Below are 14,805 nucleotides of genomic sequence, written 5' to 3' on the forward strand. Positions count from 1 at the left end.
GGTGGCTGCATTATACTCTGTGGGGTGGCTGCATTATACTCTGTGGGGTGGCTGCATTATACTCTGGGGTGGCTGCATTATACTCTGGGGTGGCTGCATTATACTCTGGGGTGGCTGCATTATACTATATGTGGGCTGCATTATACTGTATCGAGGACTATGGGGAATACGTTATACTATATGAAGAACTATGGGGTGCATTATACTATGGGAAGTGAATTGTACTACATGGATGACTGTGGCGGTGCATTATACTATATGGAGCACTATGAGGATTGTATTATGCTATATGGAGGACTATGAGGATTGTATTATGCTATATGGAGGACTATGAGGAGTGTATTATACTATGTGGAGGACTGAGCAGTGTATTTTAATATATGGAGGACTATAGGGAGTGTATTATACTATATGGAGGACTATGGAGCACATTATAATATATGGAGGACTATGGGGTGTATTTTACTAAACAAGTAAAATGCTGCATATTCGGATTGTTTTTGCTGGAACTAAAAGCCTTGTTGTCAGCAGCACATTGCCAGTGTAAACTGTAGATGTGCTGCTGAAAACATGATACTGTATGGTGATCTGTTAGTGATCTATTAGTGATCGTTCTGTCTCATCATTATTCCTCAGCTGGTGGAAAGAGGCCGGGAAACAAGCGTTGAACAACTTCAGTATTGTCGATCAAACTTGTTTAGCGGCCTGAACTCAGCGCACGTAAATACAACAGAAAGGCTTCTGTGTGATGTGCAATATGTTAGCATTTGGGGACCCATTTTAAACTTTGCCTAGGGCCCCACTTTGCCTAAAACCGGCCCTGCCTACAAGTGTACAAAGGTATTATACAGTCACCATGTGACAAGTGGGCCTGTGTAACTTCAAATGCCAGGGCTGAATTTTAGTCCCAGTCCGGCCCTGCTTGTCGGCCATGCGGTACGCGACTTTCGCGCCAAAGTCGCGTTTCAATGACGCGAAAAGCGCCATTTCTCAGCCAATGAAGGTGAACGCAGAGTGTGGGCAGCGTGATGACATAGATCCTGGTCCCCACCATCTTAGAGAAGGGCATTGCAGTGATTGGCTTGCTGTCTGCGGCGTCACAGGGGCTATAAAGGGGCGTTCCCGCCGACCGCCATCTTACTGCTGCTGATCTGAGCTTAGGGACAGGTTGCTGCCGCTTCGTCAGAAGCAGGGAGAGCGTTAGGCAGGGTCCACTAACCACCAAACCGCTTGTGCTGCAGCGATTTCCACTGTCCAACACCACCTTCGGTGTGCAGGGACTGTGGAAGCTATTTTTTTTTTTTTTTCCCCTCAGCGCTGTAGCTCATTGGGCTGCCCTAGAAGGCTCCGTGATAGCTGTATTGCTGTGTGTACGCCACTGTGGAAACCAACTGCTTTTTTCAAAGCACATATCCTCTTGTTCCTTCCTTTCTGCACAGCTATCTTTTTTGTTTGTCCACACTTTTTATTTAATTTGTGCATCAGTCCACTCCTATTGCTGCCTGCCATACCTGGCTTAGATTACTGCAGGGAGATAGTAATTGTAGGACAGTCCCTGTTTTTTTTTTGTTTTTTTTGTGGGAGATTAAGATTGGCATTTCTGCTACAGTGCCATCCCTGTGTGTGCCATCTCTCACTGAGTGGGCCATAGAAAGCCTATTTATTTTTTCCGTGATTTGTGTTCTAAATTCTACCTCAACACAAAAACACTACATCAATCAGTGGGAGAAAAATATTGGCCTCAGTCAGGGCTTGTGTGCCACTGCTGTGTGTGCTATCTCTCATTCAGTGGGCTATAGAAAGCCTATTTATTTTTTTTATTTTTTTTAATATTATTTGGTTTCTAAAGTCTCCCTGAAAAAAAAAAAATACCTAAAAAAACAGTGGGAGAGTAATATTGCCCTTTCAGCTTGTGTGCCAGTCTTGACTCCTGGGTGTGCCACCTCTCTCTCATTCAGTGGGCCATAGAAAGCCTATTTATTTTTTCCGTGATTTGTGTTCTAAATTCTACCTCAACACAAAAACACTACATCAATCAGTGGGAGAAAAATATTGGCCTCAGTCAGGGCTTGTGTGCCACTGCTGTGTGTGCTATCTCTCATTCAGTGGGCTATAGAAAGCCTATTTATTTTTATTTTTTTTTTAATATTATTTGGTTTCTAAAGTCTCCCTGAAAAAAAAAAAAAAAACCTAAAAAAACAGTGGGAGAGTAATATTGCCCTTTCAGCTTGTGTGCCAGTCTTGACTCCTGGGTGTGCCACCTCTCTCTCTCATTCAGTGGGCCATAGAAAGGCTATTTTTTTTTTTGGTTTTTTTAATATTATTTGGTTTCTAAAGTCTCCCTGAAAAAAAAAAAAAAAACATAAAAAAACAGTGGGAGAGTAATATTGCCCTTTCAGCTTGTGTGCCAGTCTTGACTCCTGGGTGTGCCACCTCTCTCCCTCTCATTCAGTGGGCCATAGAAAGCCTATTTATTTATTTTTTTAAAATATTATTGGGTTTCTAAAGTCTCCCTTAAAAAACAAAAAATACATAAAAAAACAGTGGGAGAGTAATATTGCCCTTTCAGCTTGTGTGCCAGTCTTGACTCCTGGGTGTGCCACCTCTCTCTCATTCAGTGGGCCATAGAAAGCATTTTTTTTTTTTTCCTTGATTTGTGTTCTAAAATCTACCTCAACACAAAAACACTACATCAATCAGTGGGAGAAAAATATTGGCCTCAGTCAGGGCTTGTGTGCCACTGCTGTGTGTGCTATCTCTCATTCAGTGGGCTATAGAAAGCCTATTTATTTATTTATTTTTTTTCTTATTATTTGGTTTCTAAAGTCTCCCTGAAAAAAAAAAAAAAAACATAAAAAAAACAGTGGGAGAGTAATATTGCCCTTTCAGCTTGTGTGCCAGTCTTGACTCCTGGGTGTGCCACCTCTCTCCCTCTCATTCAGTGGGCCATAGAAAGCCTATTTATTTATTTTTTTAAATATTATTGGGTTTCTAAAGTCTCCCTTAAAAAAAAAAAAAAACATAAAAAAACAGTGGGAGAGTAATATTGCCCTTTCAGCTTGTGTGCCAGTCTTGACTCCTGGGTGTGCCACCTCTCTCCCTCTCATTCAGTGGGCCATAGAAAGCCTATTTATTTTTTTAAAAAAATATTATTGGGTTTCTAAAGTCTCCCTTAAAAAACAAAAAATACATAAAAAAACAGTGGGAGAGTAATATTGCCCTTTCAGCTTGTGTGCCAGTCTTGACTCCTGGGTGTGCCACCTCTCTCTCATTCAGTGGGCCATAGAAAGCATTTTTTTTTTTCCTTGATTTGTGTTCTAAAATCTACCTCAACACAAAAACACTACATCAATCAGTGGGAGAAAAATATTGGCCTCAGTCAGGGCTTGTGTGCCACTGCTGTGTGTGCTATCTCTCATTCAGTGGGCTATAGAAAGCCTATTTATTTATTTATTTATTTATTTTCTTATTATTTGGTTTCTAAAGTCTCCCTGAAAAAAAAAAAAATAAATAAAAAAACAGTGGGAGAGTAATATTGCCCTTTCAGCTTGTGTGCCAGTCTTGACTCCTGGGTGTGCCACCTCCCTCCCTCTCATTCAGTGGGCCATAGAAAGCCTATTTATTTTTTTTTTTAAATATTATTGGGTTTCTAAAGTCTCCCTTAAAAAACAAAAAATACATAAAAAAAACAGTGGGAGAGTAATATTGCCCTTTCAGCTTGTGTGCCAGTCTTGACTCCTGGGTGTGCCACCTCTCTCTCTCATTCAGTGGGCCATAGAAAGGCTATTTTTTTTTTTGGTTTTTTTAATATTATTTGGTTTCTAAAGTCTCCCTGAAAAAAAAAAAAAAAACATAAAAAAACAGTGGGAGAGTAATATTGCCCTTTCAGCTTGTGTGCCAGTCTTGACTCCTGGGTGTGCCACCTCTCTCCCTCTCATTCAGTGGGACATAGAAAGCCTATTTATTTATTTTTTTAAATATTATTGGGTTTCTAAAGTCTCCCTTAAAAAACAAAAAATACATAAAAAAACAGTGGGAGAGTAATATTGCCCTTTCAGCTTGTGTGCCAGTCTTGACTCCTGGGTGTGCCACCTCTGTCTCTCATTCAGTGGGCCATAGAAAGGCTATTTTTTTTTTTGGTTTTTTTAATATTATTTGGTTTCTAAAGTCTCCCTGAAATAAAAAAAAAACTTAAAAAAACAGTGGGAGAGTAATATTGCCCTTTCAGCTTGTGCGCCAGTCTTGACTCCTGGGTGTGCCACCTCTCTCTCTCTAATTGTCGGCCATAGAAAGCCTTTTTTTTTTTTTTTTTTTTTTAATATTATTTGGTTTCTAAAGTCTCCCTGAGAAAAAAAAATAAATAAATTAGGTGGGAGATTAATATTGACATTAGTGCTTGAGTGACAGTCCTGCGTGTGTGTCATCTCTGTGATTTTGTGCCACAGAAAACAGAGTGTGTAACATTGTGCCTGATTTTCCTTGTGGTCTCACCAACCTGTTAAGGGATATTGAAATCATACTGAAGTTATAGCTCACCGTGTAAGTTGTTTGACAGCAACAAATAAAGTTACTTTGGTTAAGATTTTAAAGCAATGAGGAAGTCTGGTGCAAGAGGTCGTCGTGGGCGTTCATTGTCAGCTGGTAATGATGGTAGTGGTAGTGGAGCATCAGGTGGTCGTGGGGATAAAAATATTCCACCTAAGTCTGGAGCTGTGGAGCCAGTTTCGTCGTCAGGCTACACAAGGCCTCGAACGCTCTCTTTTCTGGGAGTAGGAAAACCGCTTTTAAAGGCGGAGCAGCAACAGCAAGTTTTGGCTTACATTGCAGACTCAGCCTCTAGCTCTTTTGCCTCCTCTTCCGAAACTGGTAAATGTAAAAGCAGCGCGTCGCTTGTGGATGTTCACGGTCAGGGACAAGTCGCTTCCTTGTCCTCCTCAGCAAAAACTACAACAAGAGAGAAGGATGCAGCAGGCGACACAACGGGTCACTCCATGGAGCTCTTTACACATACCGTCCCTGGCTTAGAAAGTGAAACATTTAACAGGCCATGCCCATTACAAGTATATTCTGACATGGAGTGCACTGATGCACAGCCACAGCCAGAGTACTATGCTGCTCCTTTGACTCAGACCACCACATTGCCCTCTCAGGGTACAGATCCACAATCAGACCCTGATGAGACTATGTTGCCCCGCCACGAACGCTATACCACCGACCGACACAGTGACACAGACGAAGTTGCACACGAGCTCGAAGAGGAGGTAATAGATGACCCAGTTATTGACCCCGATTGGCAGCCATTGGGGGAACAGGGTGCAGGCGGCAGTAGTTCAGAAGCGGAGGTGGAGGAGGGGCCGCAGCAGGCATCAACATCGCAACAGGTTCCATCTGCCGGGCCCGTATCTGGCCCAAAACGCGTGTCAAAGCCAAAACCTGTTGGAGCACAGCGTTGCCATCCGGTTAAAGCTCAGTCTGCAATCCCTGAAAAGGGATCCGAGTCTAGGAAGAGTGCAGTCTGGCATTTTTTTAAACAACATCCAACTGATCAGCGCAAAGTCATCTGTCAAAAATGTTCAACTAGCTTAAGCAGAGGTCAGAATCTGAAAAGTCTAAATACTAGTTGCATGCATAGACACTTAACCACCATGCATTTTCAAGCCTGGACTAACTACCAAACGTCCCTCAAGGTTGTAGCACCCTCGGCCAATGAAGCTAGTCAGCAACGCAACATCCCTTCCGTCACTGTAAGGCCACCATTTTCCGCACCACCGGCAGTATCTGTGCAGGTTTCTTTGCCAGCCAAAAGCAGTCAGGGTCAGGGAATCACCAGTTTTGTAGGAGGAAATATTGCATCTAGGGCACCGGCGGAAACAATACCGTCTCCAACCGTCTCTCAGTCTGCCATGTACACCGGCACACCCGAAAGTTCCACGATCTCCAGCTCTCCAGTCCAGCTCACCCTACATGAGACTCTGGTTAGAAAAAGGAAGTACTTATCCTCGCATCCGCGTACACAGTGTTTTAACGCCCACATAGCTAGACTAATCTCGTTAGAGATGATGCCCTACCGGTTAGTTGAAAGCGAAGCTTTCAAAGCCCTGATGGAGTACGCTGAACCACGATACGAGCTACCCAGTCGACACTTTTTTTCCAGAAAAGCCATCCCAGCCCTGCACCAGCATGTTAAACAGCGCATCGTCCATGCACTCAGGCAATCTGTGAGTACAAAGGTGCACCTGACTACAGATGCATGGACCAGTAGGCATGGCCAGGGACGTTATGTGTCCATCACGGCACACTGGGTGAATGTGGTGGATGCAGGGTCCACAGGCGACATCAATTTAGGGACAGTTGTGCCTAGCCCACGGTCTAGGAAACAGTTGGCTGTAGGCGTTCGCACCCCCTCCTCCTCCTCCTCCTCGTCCTCCTGCAGAAGCTACAGCTCTTCCACAGAACGCAGTCTGCCAACCACTCCATCGGCAGATGACACTGTTGCACACCAGTTGTCCCATTATGGGCCAGCTACTGCCAAGCGTCAGCAGGCTGTATTGGCTATGAAGTGCTTGGGCGACAACAGACACACCGCGGAAGTTCTGTCCGAGTTCTTGCAACAAGAAACGCAGTCGTGGCTGGGCACAGTAGATCTTGAGGCAGGCAAGGTAGTGAGTGATAACGGAAGGAATTTCATGGCTGCCATCTCCCTTTCCCAACTGAAACACATTCCTTGCCTGGCTCACACCTTAAACCTGGTGGTGCAGTGCTTATTGAAAACTTATCCTGGGTTCTCCGACCTGCTCCTCAAAGTGCGTGCACTTTGCTCACATATCCGACGTTCGCCTGTACACGCCAGCCGTATGCAGACCTATCAGCGGTCTTTGAACCTTCCCCAGCATCGCCTAATCATAGACGTTGCAACAAGGTGGAACTCAACACTGCACATGCTTCAGAGACTGTGCGAACAGAGGCGTGCTGTTATTTATTTGTGGGAGGATACACGGGCAGGCAGTAGGATGGCAGACATGGAGTTGTCAGGTGTGCAGTGGTCTAAGATACAAGACATGTGTCAAGTCCTTCAGTGTTTTGAGGAATGCACACGGCTGGTTAGTGCAGACAACGCCGTAATAAGCATGAGCATCCCCCTAATGCGTCTGCTGATGCAAAGTTTGACGCACATAAAGGAGCAGGCGTCTGCACCAGAGGAAGAGGAAAGCCTTGATGACAGTCAGCCATTGTCTGGTCAGGGCAGTGTACAGGACGAGGTAGCGGGCGAAGAGGAGGTGGAGGACGAGGAGGATGATGGGGATGAGTATATTTTTAATGCCGAACCTTTCCCGGGGGCACAGGAAATTGGTTGCGTGTCACGGCCGGGTTCTGGTTTTTTGAGGGACACAAGTGACGTAGATTTGCCTGCAACTGCCCCTCAACCAATCACAACCGGAGATTTGACAACTGGAACTTTGGCCCACATGGCGGATTATGCCTTACGTATCCTAAAAAGGGACACACGCATTACGAAAATGATGAACGATGACGATTACTGGTTGGCCTGCCTCCTTGATCCACGCTATAAAGGCAAATTGCAAAATATTATGCCACATGAGAACTTGGAACTAATATTAGCAACCAAACAATCAACTCTTGTTGACCGTTTGCTTCAGGCATTCCCAGCACACAGCGCACGTGATCGTTCTCACACGAGCTCCAGGGGGCAGCAGACTAGGAGTGTTAGGGGTGCACACATCAGAAGTGGCGTTGGACAGAGGGGTTTTCTGACCAGGTTGTGGAGTGATTTTGCTATGACCGCAGACAGGACAGGTACTGCTGCATCAATTGAAAGTGACAGGAGACAACATTTGTCCAGTATGGTTACTAACTATTTTTCATCCCTTATCGATGTTCTCCCTCAACCGTCATTCCCATTTGATTACTGGGCCTCCAAATTAGACACCTGGCCAGAATTGGCAGAATATGCATTGCAGGAGCTTGCTTGCCCGGCAGCAAGTGTCCTATCAGAAAGAGTATTCAGTGCTGCAGGTTCAATATTAACCGAAAAAAGGACTCGTCTGGCTACCCAAAATGTTGACGATCTAACATTCATTAAAATGAACCACAACTGGATTTCGAAATCTTTTGCCCCACCTTGCCCGGCCGACACCTAGCTTTCCTATGAAAAGCTCTTGCCTGTGAATTACTTTTCTAATGTCTAATTTGCTGCAGCTGATTGTACAGCATACGACATGTTTACACCTCCCTAAATGGCAAAACTCCCCACACGGGGCCGTGGTATCGCGACTTGGCGCAAGCACCCGTGAGACTGCTGTTTGTCTGAAGAGGTGGGTGTGCTCGCTTTTGGTTGACGGCATTGCTACTGGGTCCCTCATAGTACAATGTAGTGTCTCTGGCGGTGGTGGTGCGCACCCAACGTCAGACACACCGTTGTAACATGAGGGGCCCTAGGGCGGTCCCGCCGGCCTCAAGAGAGTTCCCCCCTACCCCAGCTCAAAATGTGCTCTACCACGTGCAAAATTATGTCGCACAGCTCCACCAATCTTTAGTCTATTCGCTGACATCATTCAATGTCTGGCACTGACAATACAAATTTGTAGACATCTATGATGCAACTTAAAGTAGTCTGTGTCTGTGTCCTATATTGGCACCATTAAATAGTTACTGCCAAATTACTATGTCAGAAACTCAGCAGATGAGCCCACCCCTGTACCTAAGTATGCCACCTTTTTTTTTGTTTTGGTTGTTTTGCGAGACATTAACATCTATTTATATTTTGGGAGTACTGGGACAGACACTCCTTGCACTACTCCTCCACTCACCACCAAGCTGCCCGTGTATCCATGTAACCGCTGTAAAACTGCCATGAGCCTATTGTTTGTTATGTTAGGCCTTTGATAGCCTGTCTGCGGTCCCTACTTTAAATACTCCTCCACTCACCACCAAGCTGCCTGCCCGTGTATCCATGTAACCGCTGTAAAACTGCCATGAGCCTATTGTTTGTTATGTTAGGCCTTTGAAGCCTGTCTGCGGTCCCTCCTTCCACTAGTCCTCCACTGGCCAGACCACTGCTGCCCGTGTACCCCTGGAACCAATTATAAAGTGCCTACAGCCAGCCCATTTTCTTATGTTAGGCCTTTGAAGCCTGTCTGCGGTCCCTACTTTAAATACTCCTCCACTCACCACCAAGCTGCCTGCCCGTGTATCCATGTAACCGCTGTAAAACTGCCATGAGCCTATTGTTTGTTATGTTAGGCCTTTGATAGCCTGTCTGCGGTCCCTACTTTAAATACTCCTCCACTCACCACCAAGCTGCCTGCCCGTGTATCCATGTAACCGCTGTAAAACTGCCATGAGCCTATTGTTTGTTATGTTAGGCCTTTGATAGCCTGTCTGCGGTCCTTACTTTAAATACTCCTCCGCTCACCACCTAGCTGCCTGTGTATCCATGTAACCGATGTAAAACTGCCATGACTGCCTACTGTTTGTTATTTTAGGCCTTTGATAGCCTGTCTGCGGCCCCTACTTGCAATACTCCTCCACTGACCACAATGCTGCCTGGAGTGCCTGCCTGTGTATCCATATAACCGATGTAAAACTGCCATGACTGCCTACTGTTTGTTATTTTAGGCCTTTGATAGCCTGTCTGCGGCCCCTACTTGCAATACTCCTCCACTGACCACAATGCTGCCTGGAGTGCCTGCCTGTGTATCCATGTAACCAATGTAAAACTGCCATGAGTGCCTACTGTTTGGTATTTTAGGCCTTTGATAGCCTGTCTGCAGCCCCTACTTGCAATACTCCTCCACTGACCACACCAATGCTGCCCGTGTACCCCTGGAACCTATTTAAAAGTTCATAGAGCCTAGTTATATATTTTATTTACTATTAATAAGGCCATGATGGACTACGCTGTACCACGCTACAAGCTAACCAGTCGACACTTCTTTTGCGAGAAAAGCCATCCCAACCCTCCACCAGCATGTAGAAGACCGCATTGTCCATGCACTCTGGCAATCTGTGAGTACAAAGGTGCACCTGACAACAGACGCATGGACCTGTAGGCATGGCCACGGAAGATTACGTGTCCATTACGGCGCAATGGGTTAATGTGGTGGATGCATGGTCCACAGGGGACAGCCTACTAAGTCTGTCTGCAGTCCCTAATTCAAATTGTCCTCCACTGTCTAAATTGGAGCTTCCACCTTCTGGCTTTCGGCCTATAGTATAAGAAATTAAACTGCATTTGGCCTTCAACTTTGGTTAGGGCCTACTAACGGCTTCTGCCCCTCCCTGGTGTTGCCCTCAACTAAATAAAGCTGAGCTTCAACCTTCCGGCTCTCATTAAGTGGTTTTTAAAAAAAAAAATGGTGGTTAGGGCCTACTAACGGCTTCTGCCCCTCCCTGGTGTTGCCCTCAACTAAATAAAGCTGAGCTTCAACATTCTGCTCCAAATTACCATTTTAAAAAATGCAATAGGCTTTTCCGGCCTACTAAAGGTGTCTGTCTGTGTGCCCCTGCCTGGTGTTGTCCTCAACTAAATAAAGCTGAGCTTCAACCTTCTGCTCCAAATTACCATTTTAAAAAATGCAATAGGCTTTTCCGGCCTACTAAAGGTGTCTGTCTGTGTGCCCCTGCCTGGTGTTGCCCTCAACTAAATAAAGCTGAGCTTCAACCTTCCGGCTCTCATTAAGTGGTTTTTAAAAAAAAAAATGGTGGTTAGGGCCTACTAACGGCTTCTGCCCCTCCCTGGTGTTGCCCTCAACTAAATAAAGCTGAGCTTCAACCTTCTGCTCCAAATTACCATTTTAAAAAATGCAATAGGCTTTTCCGGCCTACTAAAGGTGTCTGTCTGTGTGCCCCTGCCTGGTGTTGTCCTCAACTAAATAAAGCTGAGCTTCAACCTTCTGCTCCAAATTCCCATTTTAAAAAATGCAATAGGCTTTTCCGGCCTACTAAAGGTGTCTGTCTGTGTGCCCCTGCCTGGTGTTGTCCTCAACTAAATAAAGCTGAGCTTCAACCTTCTGCTCCAAATTACCATTTTAAAAAATGCAATAGGCTTTTCCGGCCTACTAAAGGTGTCTGTCTGTGTGCCCCTGCCTGGTGTTGCCCTCAACTAAATAAAGCTGAGCTTCAAACTTCCGGCTCTCATTAAGTGGTTTTTAAAAAAAAAAATGGTGGTTAGGGCCTACTAACGGCTTCTGCCCCTCCCTGGTGTTGCCCTCAACTAAATAAAGCTGAGCTTCAACCTTCTGCTCCAAATTACCATTTTAAAAAATGCAATAGGCTTTTCCGGCCTACTAAAGGTGTCTGTCTGTGTGCCCCTGCCTGGTGTTGCCCTCAACTAAATAAAGCTGAGCTTCAACCTTCCGGCTCTCATTAAGTGGTTTTTAAAAAAAAAAATGGTGGTTAGGGCCTACTAACGGCTTCTGCCCCTCCCTGGTGTTGCCCTCAACTAAATAAAGCTGAGCTTCAACCTTCTGCTCCAAATTACCATTTTAAAAAATGCAATAGGCTTTTCCGGCCTACTAAAGGTGTCTGTCTGTGTGCCCCTGCCTGGTGTTGTCCTCAACTAAATAAAGCTGAGCTTCAACCTTCTGCTCCAAATTACCATTTTAAAAAATGCAATAGGCTTTTCCGGCCTACTAAAGGTGTCTGTCTGTGTGCCCCTGCCTGGTGTTGCCCTCAACTAAATAAAGCTGAGCTTCAACCTTCCGGCTCTCATTAAGTGGTTTTTTAAAAAAAAAATGGTGGTTAGGGCCTACTAACGGCTTCTGCCCCTCCCTGGTGTTGCCCTCAACTAAATAAAGCTGAGCTTCAACCTTCTGCTCCAAATTACCATTTTAAAAAATGCAATAGGCTTTTCCGGCCTACTAAAGGTGTCTGTCTGTGTGCCCCTGCCTGGTGTTGTCCTCAACTAAATAAAGCTGAGCTTCAACCTTCTGCTCCAAATTACCATTTTAAAAAATGCAATAGGCTTTTCCGGCCTACTAAAGGTGTCTGTCTGTGTGCCCCTGCCTGGTGTTGCCCTCAACTAAATAAAGCTGAGCTTCAACCTTCCGGCTCTCATTAAGTGGTTTTTAAAAAAAAAAATGGTGGTTAGGGCCTACTAACGGCTTCTGCCCCTCCCTGGTGTTGCCCTCAACTAAATAAAGCTGAGCTTCAACCTTCTGCTCCAAATTACCATTTTAAAAAATGCAATAGGCTTTTCCGGCCTACTAAAGGTGTCTGTCTGTGTGCCCCTGCCTGGTGTTGCCCTCAACTAAATAAAGCTGAGCTTCAACCTTCCGGCTCTCATTAAGTGGTTTTTAAAAAAAAAAATGGTGGTTAGGGCCTACTAACGGCTTCTGCCCCTCCCTGGTGTTGCCCTCAACTAAATGAAGCTGAGCTTCAACCTTCTGCTCCAAATTACCATTTTAAAAAATGCAATAGGCTTTTCCGGCCTACTAAAGGTGTCTGTCTGTGTGCCCCTGCCTGGTGTTGTCCTCAACTAAATAAAGCTGAGCTTCAACCTTCTGCTCCAAATTACCATTTTAAAAAATGCAATAGGCTTTTCCGGCCTACTAAAGGTGTCTGTCTGTGTGCCCCTGCCTGGTGTTGCCCTCAACTAAATAAAGCTGAGCTTCAACCTTCCGGCTCTCATTAAGTGGTTTTTTTAAAAAAAAATGGTGGTTAGGGCCTACTAACGGCTTCTGCCCCTCCCTGGTGTTGCCCTCAACTAAATAAAGCTGAGCTTCAACCTTCTGCTCCAAATTACCATTTTAAAAAATGCAATAGGCTTTTCCGGCCTACTAAAGGTGTCTGTCTGTGTGCCCCTGCCTGGTGTTGTCCTCAACTAAATAAAGCTGAGCTTCAACCTTCTGCTCCAAATTACCATTTTAAAAAATGCAATAGGCTTTTCCGGCCTACTAAAGGTGTCTGTCTGTGTGCCCCTGCCTGGTGTTGCCCTCAACTAAATAAAGCTGAGCTTCAACCTTCCGGCTCTCATTAAGTGGTTTTTAAAAAAAAAAATGGTGGTTAGGGCCTACTAACGGCTTCTGCCCCTCCCTGGTGTTGCCCTCAACTAAATAAAGCTGAGCTTCAACCTTCTGCTCCAAATTACCATTTTAAAAAATGCAATAGGCTTTTCCGGCCTACTAAAGGTGTCTGTCTGTGTGCCCCTGCCTGGTGTTGTCCTCAACTAAATAAAGCTGAGCTTCAACCTTCTGCTCCAAATTACCATTTTAAAAAATGCAATAGGCTTTTCCGGCCTACTAAAGGTGTCTGTCTGTGTGCCCCTGCCTGGTGTTGCCCTCAACTAAATAAAGCTGAGCTTCAACCTTCTGCTCCAAATTACCATTTTAAAAAATGCAATAGGCTTTTCCGGCCTACTAAAGGTGTCTGTCTGTGTGCCCCTGCCTGGTGTTGTCCTCAACTAAATAAAGCTGAGCTTCAACCTTCTGCTCCAAATTACCATTTTAAAAAATGCAATAGGCTTTTCCGGCCTACTAAAGGTGTCTGTCTGTGTGCCCCTGCCTGGTGTTGCCCTCAACTAAATAAAGCTGAGCTTCAACCTTCCGGCTCTCATTAAGTGGTTTTAAAAAAAAAAAATGGTGGTTAGGGCCTACTAACGGCTTCTGCCCCTCCCTGGTGTTGCCCTCAACTAAATAAAGCTGAGCTTCAACCTTCTGCTCCAAATTACCATTTTAAAAAATGCAATAGGCTTTTCCGGCCTACTAAAGGTGTCTGTCTGTGTGCCCCTGCCTGGTGTTGTCCTCAACTAAATAAAGCTGAGCTTCAACCTTCTGCTCCAAATTACCATTTTAAAAAATGCAATAGGCTTTTCCGGCCTACTAAAGGTGTCTGTCTGTGTGCCCCTGCCTGGTGTTGTCCTCAACTAAATAAAGCTGAGCTTCAACCTTCTGCTCCAAATTACCATTTTAAAAAATGCAATAGGCTTTTCCGGCCTACTAAAGGTGTCTGTCTGTGTGCCCCTGCCTGGTGTTGTCCTCAACTAAATAAAGCTGAGCTTCAACCTTCTGCTCCAAATTACCATTTTAAAAAATGCAATAGGCTTTTCCGGCCTACTAAAGGTGTCTGCCCCTCCCTGGTGTTGTCCTCAACTGAACAAAGCTGAGCTTCCACATTCTGGCTTTTGCCCTATACTATCAGATATTAAACTGCATTTGGCCTACTAGTGTGGTTAGGCCCTTGAAACAGTGTCTGCTGCTCTTGGGTTTGCTACTCCACTGAACAAAGCAATGCCGCCTGTTTAGTCCTGTTACCAATTTTGAACTGCATTTAGCCTACTTTATTCTTTGGCCCTATATCTGTTTCCTCCTCATCCTGCCCATTGCCCAGCCACTGCTAAATGAGTCTGCTGGTACATTGACCTAGACCACTACATTCCCCTTGTACTCTACACAGCCAGAATCTGACCCTGCTGAAAGTAAGGTTCCCCTTCCCGCATGTTATACCACCTTACACAGGGACAAAGAGGAAGGTGCAGATGAAAGTGCAGGTTCCTTCATCAGGTGGGGGGGCATACTCGTTGGCGACGTCACTGGCACAGGGCCCCTCAGAGTACGCAAAAGTGTCGCTGCTGGTGGGAGGCGCCCCCGCCATGCAAACACACCGCCGTACTTTGAGGGGCCCTGTGCCAGTGCCAATGCGAACGAGTGGGCCCCCCCCTGCTTGCTCAGGATCACAGCACTTGCAACGTTTAAATACTTACCTTTCCCTGCAACACCGCCGTGACGTAGTCCGCATTTCCTGGGCCCACGAAAAACTTGAGCCAGCCCTACTCCCCCCACAACTTTC

Source organism: Ranitomeya variabilis, chromosome 1 (genome assembly GCF_051348905.1).
Source record: "Ranitomeya variabilis isolate aRanVar5 chromosome 1, aRanVar5.hap1, whole genome shotgun sequence".
Lineage (NCBI taxonomy): Eukaryota > Metazoa > Chordata > Amphibia > Anura > Dendrobatidae > Ranitomeya > Ranitomeya variabilis.